At 36.3% G+C, this 17,544-nt stretch overlaps 1 protein-coding gene and 1 long non-coding RNA gene across 2 annotated transcripts in view; both read left to right on the forward strand.

Moving 5' to 3' along the window:
* LOC128930371 (uncharacterized) overlaps window positions 1–17,544 on the forward strand; it is a 310,834-nt gene that overhangs the window by 184,651 nt on the left and 108,639 nt on the right. The window lies entirely within an intron of this gene.
* LOC144580663 (uncharacterized) lies at window positions 6,306–15,811 on the forward strand. The gene is made up of 2 exons (XR_013530603.1): window positions 6,306–6,372; window positions 14,613–15,811. It is a non-coding gene; the product is annotated as an uncharacterized LOC144580663 (long non-coding RNA).

The raw sequence follows: 17,544 nt of genomic DNA on the forward strand, positions 1-17,544 counted from the left end.
ATTAGGTATTTGATGAAAGTACCAAGAAAACTTCAAACACTTCCATGATTAAGAAATAAGGTAAATATGACGGTAGACACGATAAATAGCTTTAATCTCAATCCCTACTACAATCACAAAATTTACCTTCTCAGAGAAACAATCTAATGACTTTGTATTGACATTTTCCAATTAGTTTTGACATATTAATGTTTTTGTTTGAGTATCATTCTTTCTGCTGCCCCAGATTCTAGTGTTAGACATTTATATGCTTCTCACTTCTCAAGCCAGAGAACCATAACATGATTGGCATAGATATCTATTCTGATTTTTAGCTCCTAATATCTGAAATTGTGAACCAATTCCAAAGTGTTGACATTATATAGTCATTTTTCATGGATGTACATGTTATGGCTGGCATTTAGCTCCCAGTATCTGAAATTGTGAACCAATTCCAAAGTGTTGACATTATATAGTCATTTTTCATGGATATACATGCTGTGGCTGGCATTATAAGACAAAGAAACCTGTAAAATATATAAATATCTTCAAACTGCTGCTCCATTTTTTATGCCTTTTTTGAAACTTATATAGTGATTTGCTTTTCCTATTGCAGTGTTTCATTATCATCTAACTGATCATTTCAAGTGATTTAATTATATTATAAGATGAATAAAATTTAGGCTTCTAGTTGACTAACTGGCTTTTGTTCCCTGAAGGAATTGGCAGAATAGGATATATCTGTTCATGATTTTTTTTCCCTCACCAATTTCTACTTTGAGACATTTTCTCAAGTAGAGAAAATTTTCCCACAGACAGCATTAATTGGAAATGCTGTAATGATAATAACAAGTATGTAGAAATCTAGTTGTTTAGGAGAAATTTTCTCTTTCTTCATGAACATTTGGATAAGCTGTTCCATCAAATGTCTGATATATTTAAAATGAGGCCAAGCGGAGATGCATTTGGTTCAGTTTTCCAAAGTATGTGTTCTGGAACGGTTTTATCACTAGATTTCCGTTGGGTTTCTGTGGCAGGGCATCTTATCTCCCACTTCATTAAATACCTTATTTCTCATTAATTGTTTCAAGGTTTCAATATCTCCTACAGCAAAAAAATCTGATTAATCTTGCTTAACCCAATGTTTAGCAAATGTATTTACTGACAGAATACTTTTTACATTAGACCAATTAACATATTCTGAGACTAGTGTTTCAGGAAGCAAATGCTGCTAAAATACCTTCGCAATTGCTGCTAGAATGAAATCCATATCCAGTTAACAGTGTTTTTCAGTGTCTTGGAACCTTAGTAGGCAACTTGATACTGGTTTAGAGTCTTGAATTATTGACGTTTTAAGAAGTCTGCAGGTGAATTATAATTGGCTACATACAAAACAATGCACTTAAGGCATTATTTTAAGTTCCAGCACTTGGAAATTTGCCAGCAATACTTTGGAAATGGCAACTAAAGCATGCATTTCATATATATTAGGTTCTATGGAACTTTGCTGAATTTGGAGACAGAAATGCATTAAGCAGCATTTAGTAAAACTGTGGGAGGAGTTAGTGTTTACTTGCAACACATAATTTGATGGGAGCCCTAAGGCTCTTTAAACCCCAAGGTGTTTTCCTCACATCCTATCACTCAAGGAAATTCCAATTTTGGAGCTCCTCTACCTCTCATTGGAGTTAGATAATGAAAACAACCCTGTCATTTGCTATCCTATGCCTCTGCTTAGGTTTTCCTTCTTCCTAAAATGTCCTTCTCCTTTGTCTCAGTCAGTGCCCTTCATAATTCTTTACTACTTTCAAATGACCCTTCCCCCGGCACCTTTCCTCATTCTCTCCATGGTGAACAGCCATTTGTCCAGGCTTCTGCTGAAGTAATCCAAAGGTTTCCTGTTTCCTCTATTTCTAAACAGAACTTTGCTTGCCTCTTTGTCATAACAGATTCTATGAAATTCTATGAAATACTGTTACTGGGAAACATGTATAATATTCCACCAGCATTTTCATAATCACAGACGGCGTTTTGTTTATAGTAACTAGTGTCTTTCACAGAGTAGAAATGCAAAATCATATGGCATGGAAACTTAAAATTTGGCCTTGACCATCGCTTTTACATTAGGACAGTCACATGAAAATGCAGGTTGAAAATCACATTCTGAGGTTTTTTTTGTTTTGTTTTTCCTAAGTTATACACTGATTACTTCACATGTAAACAAAGAATTTCTTTCTTGAGGATCCCAGCATTATTGGTAAGTTTTCTTGTCGTCACTTGAGTCTGGCCATTTTTCAACTGGTTGAAATTTTTAAAAATTAATATGACACCTCCAATTACATTGTTAAATCCAGCTCTCTTCCATTCTTTACAGATAATTGTTTCTTCATCCATTTTATTCGTAGTTAGAAATCTTTAAAAGAAACTTTTAAATCCTTTCAGACTTACGAAGAAGTTTCAAAAGTAGTACAGAAATTCCTTGACAGTTTTTTTTTTTGTTTTTTTTTTTTTTGAGACGGAGTTTCAATCTTGTTACCCAGGCTGGAGTGCAATGGCACAATCTTGGCTCACTGCAATCTCTGCCTCCTGGGTTCAGGCAATTCTCCTGCCTCAGCCTCCTGAGTAGCTGGGATTACAGGCATGCGCCACCATGCCCAGCTAATTTTTTGTATTTTTAGTTGAGATGGGGTTTCACCATGTTGAGCAGGATGGCCTCTATCTGTTGACCTTGTGATCCACCCTCCTTGGCCTCCCAAAGTGCTGGGGTTACACCTTGACAGTTTTTAAGCAGCTTCCTTAAAGGATAATGTCTTGTATAATCAGGGAACAGTTATTGAAAAAAAAGATTAATATTGAACCCATTCTATTAACTAATCCATAGACCTATTTAAGTGTCCTTAGTTGTCTCCCTGAGGACTTATCCTCAGTCTAGGATACACTCCAGAATTCGACATTGCAGGTAGCTGTCAGGCACTTTGCTTTCCTTATGCATCAAGAACTTGACACTTATCAAGAGCACTATCCAGTTATTTTGTAGAACATCAGTTTCAGGTTGTCTGCGATGTAAGCAGTCATTATGGCCTTTGAAAAATACATTCATAGTCTTAGGAATATTTCTGAAGATTATTTGGGTGGAAAACATTTGTTTCCTGAATGCTTTGTTGACTTACATCATTACTTTCCATGTGAGAAAAATGCATGTTTTAGAGTCTACAAGAAAGGCAGAAATATCTTATTTTTCCTTTCCTGATTATTTGTCCTATAATCGTCTTTGGAACGATTTATAATGAGATTGAGTTTCAGAGCTTTGTAAGCCTCTGTTCACATGAGTATACATCTTTTATCAAAAAATATTTTTAAAATGCAAAGTTTTTTACATTAGCATTCTCCAGAGAGACAAAATCAATAAGATACATATGTAGATAGACATATGAGAGGTGATTTGTTAGGGGAATTGGCTCGTGTGATTATGGAGGCTGAGAAGTCTTGACACATGCCATCTGCAAGCTGGAGATCCTGGGATGCCTGTAGCGTGGCTCAGTACAAGTATTCAAGCCTCAGAACCAGCGAAGTCGAGGGTAAAACTCTCAGTCTGAGACTGAAGTCCTGAGAACCTGGAGAGCCTCTGGTGCAAATACTAGGGTCCAAATGCTGGAAAGCCTGGAACTTTTGGTGTCTGAGTGTTACAGGAAAGGGATTCCAATCCAAATCCCAAGAGTGGGTTGTTAGATCCTGTGCAAGAAAAATTTCAGGGCAAGACCACAGTGCAAAGCAAAAGCAAGTTTATTAATAAAGTAAAGTAGTGAAAGTACAGCTACTCCATAGCCGGAATAGGTACAATACTTGTTTATGTATAGGATAGAAAAAGATTATGAGGAGATGTGCTGTGCTGCAAAAGTTTGTGATAAAGGATTACTTTTCTTAATTAGTATATTTTGCAAGAATCAATATTATGATCTTAAAAGCAAAATGAGGAATGCTTCTTTTCTCAAGGTAACAATATTGGGACACTTCTAAGTCTGGGTCTGTTATAGTAAACATTATCAGTTTGTTCCCTTGTCCGTAAACATCTAGAGGCTAGGAATACCTACCTCTCTGGGAATGCAACCCAGCAAGTTTCAGCCTCGTTTTCCTATCCCTCACTGATAATGGAGTCGCTCTGCTTTGAAAGCTTCCCACACTAGGGCAGAAGAAGAAGAAGGGTGTTCTATCTCCAGGAGAGAGAGGGCATGAGAATTTACCTTTCCTCTGCCTTTTCCACCCACATTGAGGGTGAATCTTCTCCACCCAATCCACTTACTGGCACCGTAATCTCTGGAAACACCCTACCAGACACACCCAGAACTAATGCTTTACTAGCTCTCCAGGTAGTCTTTAATAAGTTTGACACCTAAAATTAATCATCACAGTCTTTTATTTTACACCACACACATCACACATTTTCATTCTTAGTAACTACTAGTTAAGTAGTATTAGACAACTTGAGATGTTGAAATTTAATTGTTTCAAATTATCCATTAATTATCCTGGTTGGAAAATCAGGCTTGATTGATATACCTCTTTAATGAATAGCACAGATAAATCACATTAAAATATGATACTTTTAAAGTGATGTGTTAATTCTTTGACACACTTGCCTGCCTTCCATTTTCCCATGTACCTTTCTCTCTGGAAAAGTTTCTAGACCCTGCTTTTTCATGAACTTCCTTATTCATTTTGACCAGTTCCTGCATTGATCGATCAATTTACTGTAATCAGTTTGCAATCTGATTTTCTTTGCCTGCCACTTCATGAAACTGCTTACTCCCTCAAAAATTGCAAATAATCTTCTAAGCTAAATCTGCTACTTAATATGCATCATTGACAATGCTGCCGCTTTTATTTTTCAGTGAAACTCTTACCCTTTTGTAACATCTGAGAAATATTCTCTCTTGATTCCTCGACTGCTCTCTGAACGTATCTTCTATTCTCATCTTCTGCTGCTTGTCTTTTCAAATATAAGCATTCCACAGGTGTATTCTCTAACCATGCCGTGCATATGCTCTGGGCCATCTCAAATGCTCCCAAAGCTTCAGTTATCACCTTTATGCAACTGACCCAATCTATACCTTAAATTTAGATATTCATCCTGAACTTTTTGTTCTGAATTTTCCGTAGGTACTACAGATTCAGTTAGGCACTAAACAGATTATTAATTCCCCTTATAAACATCAATTTATTTCTCCTACTTTCCTTGATTTGGGCTGAAGTTAAATTCAGTGTTTAGGTTCTCCCATCCCACTTGTCCTCTGCTTCCTAACCCATGTTATTTTAATCTGGATTATTCTCTCTCTCTCTCTCACTTTATGTTTGAACGTGATAATTTTTCATTTAGGTACAGCTTAAATTCTCTCTCAGTGATACGTACCCTGTTCAATTTAGAAAGAATGAAAGAGCTCTCATGTAATTAACTTCATTGGATCATGTTTTCTCATTAGTTGTGGTTATCAGTTTATCATTATCTGTATTGTTTTTCTCACTGGAACATAAGTCTCTCAAGTGATGTTTGTGGAACTTGTAAGCCAGCCATTACCTTATTTCTGTAATGATTTGTGAATTGTGCTGAAATGATTTACTCCTGGTTTGTTGTTGTTGTTGTTGTATTGTGCTTTGTGATTCAGCCCTGCAAACGCCGCTGTGCTCTTCCCATGATAATGCTACACTGTAACATAGATCATTGGCATTCCAAAAAACCCATTCATCCATGTATTGATTTATTTGCAAAATATGTGCAAGTAAGCTAGAAATAAATCATTCATTTCCTCTAGGTCTCTCAAAGCAGTATATTGGGCAGTTACTTGAGTGAGATTTTTTTTTTTAATCAAACCAAATATGCTCAGCCAGGAATAACATCAAATGTGTTTGTGATGTACCGTTGCTCTCATTAGTTAACTGCAGATCAAACAGGTATCTGTTCTAACACTTTGGTTTTGTAACTTAATGCTATGTTTGTTTAATTTACTTAATTAGGACCTCTTAACACCTCAGTTGCTTCAAACAACAGCACAAACAACAGTAACACCCAGCTATTAGCCCAGCTGATGAAAGAATAAACGCAAATTTAACACTTTTTAAAGGTGAATACACACATTTTGATGCCTTGACAACATTCAATAAAAATCAAGTGTGCTAAGAGATAATCTACTAAGTTGCTGATTGTTTCTGGTCCCACATCTCCTAATAAATACTGAAAATAGCTAAAAGATATTGATCATGATTTAGGGGATATAGTTGTATGTATATGCATAAATGCAGTCTTTTGTAATCTAAAAACACTTTTCAGGAGCTCTTTCTGAGATGAAGAGAACTCTTAATTTGAAGATTTGAATGAAAAGAGAATGGAATACACATGTGGTAAGTGACTTGCAAAATAGACCAATGTGACCAAGTTTCTAGTGTTCCATTGGGTAGTTATCACTTGTCAGTTGCATGCATAAAAAAATGCATATTTACGGTACTGTTATAAGCAGTTCTGAAATATCAACACAGTTGATCAAAATTCTTCTATCCTAAAAGCTTATTTTGATAAATTTGGTGTAAAAGATACTTGGCTATCTCTCATGGCAGGTGATTTTACTCTAATTTTTAATTAGGGAAAATTAAGATTGCTTATAGTATTCGACTATACGTATTTGTGATCCTACAACCATGGATTTTTGTAAGATGACATTTAGGACTATAATACTGGCTTTAATAACAAGCTAGGAATTTACAGTGTCTTAAAATGTAGCTACTATTTTAGGTTATTCAGACTATTCAACATACATATGCAACTTTTAAATAAATGTATCCTGATATTTACAGGGCTTTTTATTTGTTTACAATAATAAGTTAGTTTAATGTAGTTTATAAGCATCTTTAATGTGCTGGGTTATTTTCTGTTCTTGCTGTGTTTACTACAGTCAGTATATGAGGAATATATTTATTAAATACGTCTCCTTTTTACTTCTTGTGCCATTATACAGGGCCTCCCAGAGGATGAGTAGTAAGACAGTTGAAAGAGCAAAAGAAAAATAAAAGCAGAGAGTTCCAGAATCATTTCTGGTGCATGAATATAGACACATTGCTAGCTGTGTACTCCACCCCTCCCACCACCAACCCACCCCATGTTTACAGTGTTATGCAGGCACAGACTACCTTTTTTTTTCCTGTAGAAGTCAAATTTCAAAAGCCATTTGTAGGTCTCACTTTATTTAATGAGAACCATTCTTCTACACTAGAAATAGAAGCCCTTAAATTTGGATTGAAGAGTAAGTTTTACACAAAATAATCAGTAATCACTCTGAAATTATATGCAATACATTGTGTATGTATTTTTTCTGTAGAGACCGTCAATGGGTTTTTATTAATTTTTAAATGATAGTGATGACAGAAAAAGTTGTCTTAGATGGTTTTACAAATTTAGAATAGATGTGATTAAAATGAAGATTTTGAAAGAATTGTGGAGTTTATATTTTATCATGAATACTCCAGATACTGTTGACTGTAAAATTGCACCCTTATGACTAATTTTAATGATTTTTTTTAGAGGAATAAAACCATTTCAAAAGAGTTTGGCTCCCACTTTCCCTTTTGTCATTCTCTGAAACCAATATGCATAGTTATTCCTGCAAACAAAAAAAAAATAAAATTTTATTCATGTTTGTTCTGTATTCATTTTACAAACTCCTAAAATAGGCTTTTAGTTAATCTATGGCTAAATGTACATTTTTAGAAGATATCTATTATTTTACAAGTATTTCCATGATATTGACCTTGTTATCTGAATATTGATCTCTATTACCTCCAGGTTATTTTGTTTTGTTTTTTGTTTGTCTGTTTGCTTGCATGCTTTTTATCACAATTATAAATAGAAAAAGCAGTTCTGACCCAATTGTAATTTTTCTTCACTTACCTGGAAATTATTTGCTTTGTCTTCTACATATCTCTCTCCCTGCTAATGCTAAGGCATCGCCTCCTGCCTCTGCTTATGCTCAAAGTTACTTATTCTTTGGTATTACAACAGTACATTTTATTTTCATCAAACTATTAACAAAGATTCTCCAGACCATGTCTCTACCAACTAATCACCAATTTTATCATTTTTATTAGATATGCTAGTTATAAAGAAAAAACTCTAGATATTTTGACAATTTCTTTGGTGGAGGAAAAGAGGAGAGTAAGGATATAGGAGAAAACAAATTCGGATTCTTATACTATACTCTCAAAACATAGAACACTTGTATGACCAAATGTGCATTGATTTTTCCCCCACACACTAAGCAATTATCCAGCAATTAATTCTGCAGTGGACACTAGCTGGGTGTCCTTTAATTCTGTTTAATTCTGACTCTATCAACCTCAAGATAGTTTCTGATCCCACAGGTTGAGGGCTCAGTCCTCTTACACACCACTTCAGATACCAGTCAGAAGTAATAGAAGCCATATTTCTGACCAACTCTGTAAATCAGGGTTCCCACAATCTTCTTTCTCTCTCTCTCTCTCGCTCTCGCTCACTTTCACTCTCACTCACATGTAATTTTGCTCTTGTCACCCAGGCTGGAGTGCAATAGGGCAATCTCAGCTCACTGCAACCTCCACCTCCCGGGTTCAAGTGATTCTCCTGCCTCAGCCTCCCAAGTAGCTGGGATTACAGGTGTATGCTGCCACACCCCACTAATTTTTGTATTTTCAGTAGAGATGGGGTTTCACCATGTTGGCCAGGCTAGTCTCGAACTCCGTACCTTAGGTGATTCACCCACCTAGGCCTCTCAAAGTACTAGAGTTACAGGGGGAAGCCACCGCAGCTGGCTGATCTTCTCTTGAGTTTGATTAATTTGCTACAGCAGCTCAGAGAAATCAAGAAAACGCTTATGTTTACTAGTTTATTATAAAGGATATTACAAAGGATACATAACAGTGATCAGACAAATGGAAGAGATGCATAGGGGAAGGCATATAAGAACAGGTGCAAATCGGTGTGGCCACGCCTGTAATCCCAACTACTTGAGAGGCTGAGGCACCAAAACTGCTTGAACTTGGGAGCCAGAGGTTGTTGTAAGCCGAGATCACGCTAGTGCACTCCAACTTGGAGTCAGACTATCTCAAAAAACAAAAAAAAAGGTACAGGCCGGGCACGGTGGCTCACGCCTGTAATACCAGCACTTTGGGAGGCCGAGGCGGGTTAATCACGAGGTCAAGAGATTGAGACCATCCTGGTCAACATGGTGAAACCCCTTCTGTACTAAAAATACAAAAAAATGAGCTGGGCATAGTGGCGCATGCCTGTAATCCCAGCTACTTGGGAGGCTGAGGCAGGAGAATTGCCTGAACCCAGGAGGCGGAGGTAGCGGTGAGCCAAGATCGCGCCATTGCACTCCAGCCTGGGTAACAAGAGCAAAACTCCGTCTCAAAAAACAAACAAACAAACAAAACAGGTAAAGAGCTTCTGCTCCCTCTTTGGGTTTGTCACCTCCTAGCAACCTCCACTTGTTGAGCCCTCTGGAAGCTCTGAACCAAGTCCTTTTAGGTTTTCATGTTTCATGGAAGTCTCATTATCATCATGATTGATTAAATTATCTGCCATTAGTGATCAACTTAACCTCTCACCTCTTTTTCCTCCCCCAAAGCTGGAGGGGCAGGCAAAAAGTCCAAACCCTCTAATCATGCCTTGGTTTTTCCTGTGACCAGCCCCCTGGCCATCTTATTATCATACTTGGTACTCTTGTGACCTAGTATGGAATCTCTTAGAGATTCCAAAAGTTAAAAGAGCTGTGTTTCAGGAAACAAGGTGAAGACCAAATATATATACAAGTGACCACTGAACAATGCAGGGATTAGGGGTGGCACAGTAAAAAATCCACTTAGAAATTTTGACTCCCCAAAAGCTTAATTAACAGCCTACTGTTGACTGGAAACCTTACTGATAACATAAGCAGTCAACTATATATTATATGCATTATATACTATATTCTCACAATCTAGAGAAAGAAATGTTATCAAGAAAACTATAAAGGAGAAAAAATATGTCTACTATTTATTAAGTGGAAGAGGATCATTATAAAGCTCTTCATCTTCCTCATCTTCAAATTGAGTAGGCTGAGGGAGGGGGAGGAAGACAGAGAGCTGGCTCTGCTGTATAAGGTGACAGAGGTAGAAGAGTTGGAGGAGATGGAAAGGGAGACAGGAGAGGCAGGTACACTTGAGTTATGAAAATACATCTTTAATTACTGTTTCATTTCTCTAAAAGTGTTTCTATGTGGGAAAAATTCTTCCACCATTTTCTTTGATTTTTGTGCCCATATCACAAAAAAGTTTGTCATAAAATAAGTCAACAGGAGTCTAGAATAATGGAAACCCCTCTGCCAAATTGTCTAATGCCTCTTTGATTTCTGGCATTACTACTACTTCTTCTTCTTTCTCATTGCCTGGTACTCGTTTAGAACCACTTAGCTCCATTAAATCTGTTTCCATTAATTCCCCTTGTGTGCTGTCTGTTAGCTCCAAGACTCTCCAAGATTCATATCTTGAATCCCCCTCCAGCACATCATTTTTTTTCTGTATCGACTATCTCTTTCATGATTTCTTTGTCTCTGTTGTAAATCCTGTAAGGTCATATATAACACCTGGACAGTTTTTCCAGTAGGAATTTCTTGTTTTAGGTTTCATGGATTTCACAGCTTTTTCTGTAACAACAATGGCATCTTCAATGGTGTAATTGTTCCAGACTTTCATGGTGTCCTATTGAGGTCCTCTTTCCATAGCACTGACAATGCTTTCCATACATTACCATGCATAATGAGCTTTAAAATTCTTATGACCCCCTTGTCTAGAGGATGAATTAGAGATGTTATGTTTGGGGGTAGGTAGGCCACTTCTATACCATCAGTGTTAAACTCATGGGGTTCTGAGTGGCTGGTGGCATTGCCATATGTCATAAGAACTTTAAAGGCACTTTACTGGAAAGGTACGTTCTGATTCAGGGTCAAGGCACTCATGGAATCAGTCCAGAAAAAGTGAAAGAGTTCTTGTTGTCCAGGTGTTCTTGTACAACCAAAAGACTGGCAGTTGGTGTTTCTCTTTTACTTTCAAGCCTTGGGGGTTAGCAGCTTTATGGACAAGGACAGTCCTAATCATAAGCCAGACTGCATTACACAAAGCAGTCGAGTTAGCCTACGCCTTCCTGCCTTACATTCTGGTGCTTGCTTGCCTCTCTTCCTTACTAAAAAATGTCCTTTTGCCATTTCCCGCCCCCCGACAATTGGGTACAGTTCAGGCAGAAAACCTTTCTCCTCAATGATTTTCTTAATGGCGTCCGGGGACTCATTTGCTGCTGCTTGGTCAGCAGAAGCTGCTGCTGCTTCTGTTATCTTTACTTACTTTTTTTTTTGAGATGGACTCTGTCACCCAGGCTGGAGTGCAGTGGCATGATCTCAGCTCACTGCAACCTCTGCCTCCTAGGTTCAAGTGATTCTCCTGCCTCAGACTCCTGAATAGCTGGGACTGCAGGTAAGCACCACCACGCCTGGCTAATTTTTCTATTTTTAGTAGAGACAGGGTTTCACCATGTTGGCCAGGCTGGTCTTGACCTCCTGACCTAAGGTGATCTGCTGCTTCAGCCTATTACTTTGGGATTCAGTGTAATCCCAAAATGTTGGGATTATAGGTGTGAGCCACTTCACCCAGCTGCCTTCTGCTATCTTGACAATTTCAAACAACGGTTCATTCTAAAGTTATCAAGCCATCCTTTGCTGACATCAAATTTTCTAGTTTCACCTCCTTCACCTTCCTTTTGCTTTAAGTTTTCAAATAATGATTTCATTTTTTTCTCAAATCATGTTAGATTCTATAGGTATGTCTGTCTCACACAAATCTTAAAACCACATAAAAGATGCACATTCTATACAATAGAAAAACATTTTGTGGAAAGGGTTGGTGTTACTGCAGCTGTAGCTTCATGAATTTCTTTTTATTTTTTTGCAATGGTTGTTAAGTTGGATTCATTTATCTTGAAATGCTGGGCAACTGCAGCTGCAGACCTCAAATCTATGATATGTGTCAAACAATTCAACTTTTTCTTGTAATGTCATAACTTCTCTCTTTCTTGGGAAGACTTTCAGTAATACTAATGGCACTTCTTATGGGTCCATGCTGTTACTCAAGGTTTTTAATATTGCACTAAACATGAAAAAGACATAAAAACTGCAAGATATCGCTGTTTACTATGTTACACATTTTACTGGATAAGTGAACTGATCACTTGAAGATGATTAGCTTTGTGGCAGTGGTGCTTTAAATGCATACCTGATATTTTCAGCATGAATTGGCAACAAAAGGTGGCTATAAAATTATTAAAATAGTACAGCATATATGACTTAATTTTATGCAATTATGTAACACTGTATTTTTATGTTTGTTTACATTTCTCTGGACTGCAAATGTCTTTGTAAGTGTGTTTCTACAGTTCAGTAAATTTTAACCTTTTATTATAGATTTGTATATATTTTATAGTAGTAAATGATAAAATACAGCAGTATTTCCATATTTTATGCATTTCATGATATACCTAACCTTTTCTTAAATATTTCAACATTTCTATATTACGTTGTGATTTTTTTTCAAATTGTCACACATTTCAAAAACAGTTTTAATGTATTTATTGAAAAAAAAACACCCTGTATAACAATGAGCCTTCACAGTTCAAGGCAGTGTTATTCAAGGTTTAGTTGTATATGTTATTAAAAATCACAATATCACAAGTGGCTTATGCGGCTTTCTGAAAAGCCTAAGAATGCTTCTCATTTTAGCCCATGTCTTTATTTGATAGTAAATATGTACCCCACCTAAAAGACGTCTGAAGCCCATTAGCTGTACTCGTGGTGCCAGAACTATATTTTGTAATATTTTTTCTTCTCTCAGTGAATTTCTTTTCCAGAAAAAAAGAGTTGAAATTTAATAAGGTCAACATAGAAGGCCAAAAGTTGTCCTGAGCTATGGGGTTATTTCTTAACCAGATGCTTGTCTCTTCTCCCCAGCTGCAACATTTCTCTGTACTGAATTTCTTCAGTGCCAAGGGGAATAAGTGGAAAGAGATGAAAATATAGCTGCTGTTGCAGGGATGACCCCATTCACTCTGACTCCTTCAGCAAGTTTCATTTTTCCTTAGAATTCTCAGAGGAATGCTTTGCCTAACCACCTACCCCAACATCTAGGATTTACTTTTAAGATGGTCAGTTAATATTTCTGGAACATAAACTTTTGGCCAGAGTAACTGGAAATTTAAGTTTATTAAACTTTTACATACTTAACTATGGCCTACAGGGTATTTCAAACTCTGCCATTTGGCTTTAGATCTGCTTTTCTGCCCCCATCCCCAAATGTACAACAGTGTGAAATGTATGAGAAGTAATTGGATAAAGTAACTTTTTAAAGTCCTCAGTATCTTATTTCTGACAGATAATAGAAAACAAATATAAAATATTCCCATGATTAAACACACTAGATACAGCTTGAATTTTTAGAATGTTAAACAGGAGTGATAATGAGGAAGAACTTAGGTCCCTAATTACATGAAGGTTTATACATACACACAAAAGTGACACAGACACAGACACACACATACAAATCATATTAAATATGTAAGTAAATCAAGTAAGTAAATCAACATAATATATGCAGTAAGATTTCCTTTTTTACAAGACCAACTATATCAAGCAAATTAAAGTCACATTTATGGAATATAATCTGTTTTACAAGTGAGGCTGGGTGTGGTGGCTCACACCTGTAATCCTAACTCTTTGGGAGGCAGAGAAAGGAGGATAGCTTGACCCCAGGAGTTCAGGACAAGCCTGGGAAATATAGTGATACCACTGTCTTAAATAAATAAACAAGTAAATTTAAAAAAATAAAAATAGGCTGGGCACAGTTGCCCATGCCTATAATCCTAACACTTTGGGAGGCTGAGATGAGCAGATCACTTGAGGTCAGGAGTTCAAGACCAGCCTGGCCAACAGGGTGAAATCCTGTCTCTAATCACTTGAACATTTGAGCTGGAGATTGCAGTTAGCCAAGATTGCACCACTGTACTCCAGCCTGGTCGACATATACATTACATACATACATACATACATACATACATACATACATACATACATAAAAACTACAAAAAAAGCCAGTACAAGTGATTATGTATTTGTTCATATAATGTATATTTCCTGAAAACACACTCAGTTTAGCAGTTATATCAGAAGAACAGAATACCATCATTACGGAAAGGAAGGCATTTTTATTTTATGCTTTGTATGCTTCGGTATGACTAGATGTTTTAAACTTCAAGAAGGTATTACCTTTGCAAACAGTCTGCTATGATGTTTATGGAACAGTGTTCAAATGTTTCCCTTTCATGGCTGGCTACTTGGTGGTATTTGGCATAGCACTGTCTTTTGGAAGGTCCCAATGTATTCAATATAAATAAATGAAATAATATTATACTATATTATTAGACTATGTTATGGGATTACATAAAGGTTTTTTTTTCTGATAAGATTCTCTTGTATTTTTCTCTTCCTATTTCACAGTGATTAGGTTGACTGATTTTCTCTTTCACCTGCTCTTAGGATTTGTGGGGACATTACTTCCCGTCTGCCTTACCTAGTCAGTTGAGTTCACCATTTTGCCACCAAGACTGTCATTCACAAGCCTGGCAAAGCTTGACTGTGAAGTCTGTACCTCTACTCTCGCCTACTTATGAGATGAAATGACCTGAAAGTAACACTACTTCTTATTGATCCTCTTGGCTAGCATACCCCATTCACCTTCTTTCAGGTTTGTCTAAGATACCCTAAGAATGTTTTCTGTGCAAGGCAATCTTTTAACATTAGTCTAACTCCCATTCTCTGATTTCACACCTTCTACTAGAGACTGAGCTTGAGATAATATCAATACTCATTTATAACTTACTTTTCTAAAAGAACCATGCATACATATATATTCCTGGAAGAGTAGACCATATGTATATTTTTATAGACTCATGCGGTGGGTTTTAAATACAATTGATCTGTTGTGTAATTTTTGGCAAGTTTCTTAGCTTCTCCAAATCTTAGTTTCCAAATATGTTGAAAGAAAATATATAAAAATTACCAATTTATAATTTCATTTTGATGATTAAATGTATTATTGTACCCAAAGCACTTAGAACAGCACTTGGCACAGAAAAACATGAAATAAAGATAGATTATTTTGATTATTTCATAGAAAGACGTAAGTCATGGTATTATTTATTATTAATATGTTAAAGGAATAATTAATAAAAATGAATATATGATATCCATTGATGTGCTTTCCATTGATGTCCTGATGTAAATAGCAGTAATTACTTAAAAAAGATGGCTAACATTTCTGGGAAAGACATTCTAATCAATAGTTGCTATTTGTGGCAGGTTAAGTATTTGAATTTAAAAAAAAGAAAAAAAGCAGAAGCTCATTGTGATACTTCCAAATACACTGTTCACAATTTAAGTTGGTGACAGATTATTACAAGCAATAGAAAAGATAATCCTAAATCTTAGTCAATTTTTTTTCCTCATTATAGATTTTAAAAAATGACTAGCAAAGGAGAATTTTGAGAGTCTAGAAAAACTGAAGGGAAAGAAGAAAGGAGGGAGGGAAGGACAGAAAAAAGAAAGGAAGGAAGGAAGGGAGGAAAGGAGGGAGGGAGGTAAAGAAAGGAAAGAAAAGAAAAAGGAAGAAAACAGTGCAAAAGAAAGAAAAGGAAGGAGGAAGCAAGAAGGAAAGAGAGAGAAAGGAAGAGTGAAAAGAGAGAAAGGAAGGAAGAAAAGAAAGAAGTAATGGAAGAAATCTAAGTATTAACAGAGACCACTCAGGTTTCCAGTTCAAAATATGTCCTTTGTATATTCTACAAATTAGATATGTCAAATATTCAGCTTCTCTCAAAAATTTAATCTATTAGCCAGTTACAACTTACTTTGAATTAATTTAATCAGATTATCAGATCAGGATTTTGCCTAGTGACTGCCAAAATCAGCCAGCCTGAGGAAATTGGAGTTCTGATTGAAAAGTGGAACTGACAGGAAATTTGGTTTGAAAGCAGAGAGCTCTTGCTGGAGGAGGAGGGAATGGGGGTGTTTAGTGAGTTAGGAGAGCCTGGGATAGCAGAGGGAAGCATGAAGCATGAGGGTACTGGATGCCTGGGCAAAGATTAAGAGAATTTACCAAGAGGTGGGACATTTCCAAGACAAACAGCATAGTTTGCACTTTGGCTATAGTCCCTCATGGGAGTGCACATTTTGGATATCTGCTCTCATTACATTTAACAGCAGTGATATTTGTGAGATTAGAGGTATGGAGTTCCTCAAGAGGACCATTTGAGTTTGTGGGTTTATCCCTGCATTTCTGTTCAGTTTTATATCATACTAGTTTTCCTTGTTAACCAAAATTCATTGTATTTTAGACCTTTGCTCCAAAAGACTAATGTAATAATTAGGTTTTTAAACAGACTTAAGATTTTAACTCTAAAGCCTCATCAACATTCCATTTTTATGATTCACATGGGACTTGTAAAGGATAGACTCCACAATTCAGAACTGCAGTGGGCTTTTTTTCCCCCACTATTGAGTATTTCAGACTTCTGAAGGTTATAACTTTACAATTTCATATGTTTTATGGTGTGAGGAATGATGAAAACGGGATTCAGTTGGCCCCCAGTGTTTTTTCTTGAGAGACCTACTCTGCATTTTAATACAGGTTGTCACTGTCTTCAAGTTTTAACCAAAAAGTTATTTTGAGTTGTTTTTTTTCTTTCAGTCAGGAACTTTTTGATGACATAATTGTATATCATGTTTCTTGTCTCAATATTCACAAAGTGTTGAGGTGTCTTGGGATCTCTTCTGACTCATTATGCATGAGAATGATTGGCTGTTAAACATAGTAGGGGAAGATTAGAAGGAAAAAACAGATTGGGGTTTATGAATGGAGATGGGTGCCTGTGGACATTTAGAAATGAGGTCAGGGCACTATGCTGGTGTATGTGCTGAAGATGTGTAGATCATCAAGCAAGCTATGTGTAAGAGTCAATGAGATTTAAAAGAAAAGAAAATCAGATACAAGAGAAAAAGAAAAAAAAAGGAGAAACGATGTCATGGAAATGAAGGGAGTAGTTTTACTAATTTAATGCGTATGAGCCAAAAATTGCTTTTTGGATATTACTTCCATACTTGAGAAAATATTTCTGTAGCATACCCATGAAGTGTTCACATTAATCATTTTTTTAAATTAAAACATTTTGCTAGTTTATCTTTTAATAACTTTTAATTTTAGTATAATTTTATATTTACAAAAGCATTGAAAAGATAATACAGAGAGCTCCCAACACCCAGTTTCTCATGACATTAGAATGATGTTTGTCACAATTAATGAAACATAACTGATACATGGTAACAAACCAAAGTCTATACTTTATTTAAATTTCCTCAGTGTTTCCCCAACAACCTTTTTCTGTTCCAGGATGACACGCAGGGATACCACATTCCA

The sequence above is a fragment of the Callithrix jacchus genome, chromosome 21 (genome assembly GCF_049354715.1).
Source record: "Callithrix jacchus isolate 240 chromosome 21, calJac240_pri, whole genome shotgun sequence".
Lineage (NCBI taxonomy): Eukaryota > Metazoa > Chordata > Mammalia > Primates > Cebidae > Callithrix > Callithrix jacchus.